The sequence below is a fragment of the Carettochelys insculpta genome, chromosome 2, assembly GCF_033958435.1.
Source record: "Carettochelys insculpta isolate YL-2023 chromosome 2, ASM3395843v1, whole genome shotgun sequence".
Taxonomy (NCBI): domain Eukaryota; kingdom Metazoa; phylum Chordata; order Testudines; family Carettochelyidae; genus Carettochelys; species Carettochelys insculpta.
This window is the reverse complement of record NC_134138.1, coordinates 4,377,645-4,382,144: the sequence shown is the minus strand read 5'-3', so window position 1 is coordinate 4,382,144 and position 4,500 is coordinate 4,377,645.

Here is a 4,500-nt window from a genome sequence, read left to right as displayed (position 1 = left end):
CCCAAGGGAAGAGGAGGGGCTGGTGTGACCGCGGGGGGAGCTGGGCTGGCCTGGCCCCCAATGTCGTCCAGCCACCAGACAAGGTGGATCAGCTCCTGCAGGACGTCAGGGAGGCAGGCCCCAGCGAAGGGGAGCGCCGCTGGCTCAATTGATGTTTAACCCCAGGGCGCAGGGCCCAAACTTCCCCAGCTCCCTGGCTGAGTGACCCTGCTCAGCTTGGTCTGGAAGGGGGGGGCGATGTGCTGTGGGGGGGTGGATGTGTGAGTGACAGGCCCAGCAGCTCCCACGGGCCGGGGATGACCCCTGCGGCTGTAGCCTAAGCTGCCAGGTAACACCCTGGGCCAACCACAGCCAGGGAGGAGCCTGGCTGGGTGTGAATTAGACACGGCAGTTAGTGGGGGGCAGTTAGCCTGGACTGGAGGAGAGGAACAAAGGGGGAACTGAGGCCCTGGTGTGGAGGGCTCCTCTCCCCAGGATCGGCTGGAATGACTGTCTCTGCCGGCTGCATGGACCCCGCTGTGCTGAGCTGGGCCTCTGGCGACACAAAATGCCCATTCCACCTGCTGAGTCACTCCTGCCTGCGGCCGGGGGGCAGAGCTTGGGGACCCCTGAAGCCCATCACACTCCTGCCTGCAGCGGGGCGGGGGGCAGAGCTTGGGGACCCCTGAACCCATCACACTCCTGCCTGCAGCGGGGCGGGGGGCAGAGCTTGGGGACCCCTGAAGCCCATCACCCTCCTGCCTGTGGCTGGGGGGGCAGAGCTTGGGGACCCCTGAACCCCCTCACCCTCCTGCCTGCGGCTGGGGGGCAGAGCTTGGGGACCCCTGAACCCCTCACCCTCCTGCCTGGGGCTGGGGGGCAGCGCTTGGGGACCCCTGAACCCATTATACGCCTGCCTGCGGCCGGGGGGGCAGAGCTTGGGGACCCCTGAACCCATCACACTCCTGCCTGCAGGGGGGGGGGCAGAGCTTGGGGACCCCTGAACCCATCACACTCCTGCCTGTGGCTGGGGTGCAGAGCTTGGGGACCCCTGAACCCCTCACCCTCCTGCCTGCAGCTGGGGGGCAGCGCTTGGGGACCCCTGAACCCATTACACTCCTGCCTGCAGCTGGGGGGCAGCGCTTGGGGACCCTGAACCCCATCACACTCCTGCCTGCGGCCGGGGGCAGAGCTTGGGGACCCCCTCACATCCCTAGGGCTGTCCCTGGGCTGGGGGCTGGTAATATGGAGCTGCACTAGCTGCTGCGCTGGTGGGCGGAAATGCTGAGAGAATTCTTACCCTCCCCCGGACGAGCCCCTTGCTCCAGGGACCATCCCCCGTGGCGCTGAGCCCCAGCATTGTCCCAGCGGGGCCGAGCTGGCTGGACCTGCAGACCTGGGAGCCTCAGACAGCCCGGCTCTGCGTTGCTGCCCCGGGCGGATCCGTGCCACAGGGTGGGAGTTGGGCAGGTATCGTTTAACTCCACTGCTCTGACTGTGCTGCCCGGCCAGCCGGTACGTCCCTCCCGGCAGCCAGGAAGGAGCTCGTCTCCCAACTGGGGCTGCAGCTCCAGAATCGGGGCCCCCCCAGGGCCAAGGTGGAGGTTTCCTTCCACTGTGACTCAGAGCAAAGCGCTGCCTCCCCCCTTCCCCATTGCGCTCCAGCTGCCCGGTACTTCTGCACGAGCTGGCCGGGGCTGTAGGCTCCGGCTGCATCTCTGGCTGTTGTGCATCTCTCTAAGTAGCAGGGCCCACAACTCCTTAACACCCAGCAGCTGTCCCCTGACCCCCACTATCGACAGCTTCCTCCTGTGGGCTCGGCTGGGAGATACCGGCAGCCCAGTGCCAGCCTCAGGCTGCCCAGCCGTGCCAAGGCCTGCCTTGGGGGGGCAGAATCAGGTTCCGGGCAGGACAGCAGGGGTGGCTGGTGGGGGGAACTGGCAGAGGGGACGGGCGAGGGTCTGGCAATAGGGCTGACGGGCTGTGTTGCAAAGGGCCTGTGTGGGCCAGAGCTGGGGCTGCAAGAGGCAGCGCTCATCTGCCTTAATTTCTCTCCAGGAGTAATGCAGCCGGGCCCTGGGCCTCGCCCTGACCTGCGCCCGGGTCCCTCCTCACCGGCTTGCAGGGAGCCCCCGTGCCTGCTGCTCCTGGCCCAAGCAGAGGGATGAAGCCTCTGCAGGACTAGGGCAGAGGTGCTGGGGGTGTGCTCAGGCCAGGACTGGCAGGCCTAGCCCGGCCCCAGGGGGCTCTCTGCAGCCAGGGGAGGCTCGCCTTGCTGCGGGCGGGTGCAGCCGGAGGAGAGCTGCAGGGCCCCACGGCGGCGAGCTGAGGGCTTTGGTACTTGGCGTAAGATTTCTGTATAGTCTGTCTTCATGAAATCAAAGAACTCTTTAAGTTCACCGTTATTCTCATCTAGTGCAAAGACTTCACTGAAGACCTTGAGGACCAAACACTCTACGTCGTCAGAGAGCATTCTCAAGCCATGCTTTGCTGTATTGTGTACTATCTGAGTGCTGCAATGTGTTGGTACAAGGTTTGGTAAATCCAGCATTTGTTTTAGGTGCACAAAACCAGACTCATTTTCTTCAAAATCTCTCTCTCCATATGCCACAATTTTATTCTGTACCAGACTGGCATTTTGAAGACAACTCCGTAAGTTCTTTACAATCACCTCTGATGTTTCATCTGCATCTTCAAGAAAGTCTAGGAGTGATGTGCAGATTCCCTTATCTTTATTGAAGTACTGGATGACAACTGAGAATAGTTTCATGCTCCCTATATTAAAAGCATCCACTGAGATTGAGAAAGGTGCTGATCCAATGTCTCGCACAGCCAGTTTTAAAGAATGTGGTGCTAATACAGCCTCGATCAAAGCTTCTACTTTTGTCATTCCACAGTGAATTTTGGAGGCTATTTTGGAATCAGGGAAAACGGAGGGGTACAGTTTATTTCCACAATCTTGAGAACGGTAGCTGTGGTAGTGTTTAACTCCAGGATATGTTAAAAGCAATTCAGCTGCGCATATGCGTTGTTCTTCAGCATTGTTACTCTTTACGGAGACTTTATTGCTAGCATTACACCACACCTGTCCTTGTACTTTGATTTTGTGACCCTTTGTTTCTGCATGATGCTTGACGGCTTTTACAGAATCAAACTTAACTGTGAATTGAACATCACAAATAGAACAATATCCTGAGTCTTCATTTGCCTTTATAAGCCAATTCTGATAGTCTGGGAGTTGCAGCCACTCATTTTTAAAAGTGCACAGCCTTCGAATCTTTTTTTTTCCGGGTTCTGTCATTTCGCCCTTGCATTTGTCCGACTGCAGCACAGTTTAGCCACCAGATAAGATTGTTGACTGTGGACATCAGTTGCTTCTCTCTGCTTTTGTTGACGCACTAAAAAAGTTACCCAGAGAGTCGATTAAACATATTGTTGTGACGGACCATCCCCCCACGCTTTACGGAAAAAGGGTTATGAACACACCTATGAATAACTCAGAAATGTTTTGAACAAAAAATGACTTGTGACCTATCATTTTTAATGTTATAACCCCCTGGACCTGTAAAATCTATTTATGTACACGTATAATTTTTATAGTTAAAGTTATGAGTAACGTCTGTTAATTAGGGTGGGGAGATAGCTCAGGGGTTTGAGCATTGGCCTACTAAACCTAGGGGTGTGAGCTCAAGCCTTGAGGAGGCCAGTGAGGGATTGGGGCAAATTGATGCCAGGGCAGGGGACTGGATGAGATGACCTCCAGAGGTCCCTTCCAGCTCTAGGGGGTGTGTGTGAGAGGGGGCGGGGCGGGGTGTGGGGTGATGGGGGGTGAGAGGGGATGGGGCAGGGCAGTGGGGTGTGGGGTGATGGGGGGTGAGAGGGGGCAGGGCAGTGGGGTGTGGGGTGATGGGAGGTGAGAGGGAGCAGGGCAGTGATGGGGTTTGGGGTGGGGTGATGGGGGCGGGGCAGGGCAGTGGGGTGTGGGGTGATGAGAGGGAGCAGGGCAGTGATGGGGTGGGGTGATGGGGGCGGGGCAGAGCAGTGGGGTGTGGGGTGATGGGGGGATCGAAGGGGGTGCACTATCTGGGGCGTGATGGGGGAGCAGAGGGGGCCGGGTGATGGGGGGAGTCAGAGGCAGGTGGGTGATAGGGTGGCAAGGGCAGAGGGGGTGTGGGATTTGAAGGCGATATTGCAGTTGTGTGTGGCAGGGAGGCAGGAGGGTGTCAGAGGGGGTGGAGGTGGGTGGGGCTGAGGGTGTGTGGGTCAACATGTGGGGCCAGAGAGAGGGTCGTTTATAGGTGGGATCGTTGAGCTAGGCTCCCAGACGGGTCTGGGCAGTGTGGGGTGAGGGGGTTTGGACTACCCTGCGACAGTCCTGTCCATCTGTCTGGGACTCAGCTCCTGTCTCCCCCAGGGAGCATGCAGCCAGGCTGGGGGTCAGATTCCATGGTGGTGGAGGTAATTGGAAATCTTGCGTGTTGTGATTTGTTGCCCTGAGCTGGGCACGTAGTTAGAGGGCCG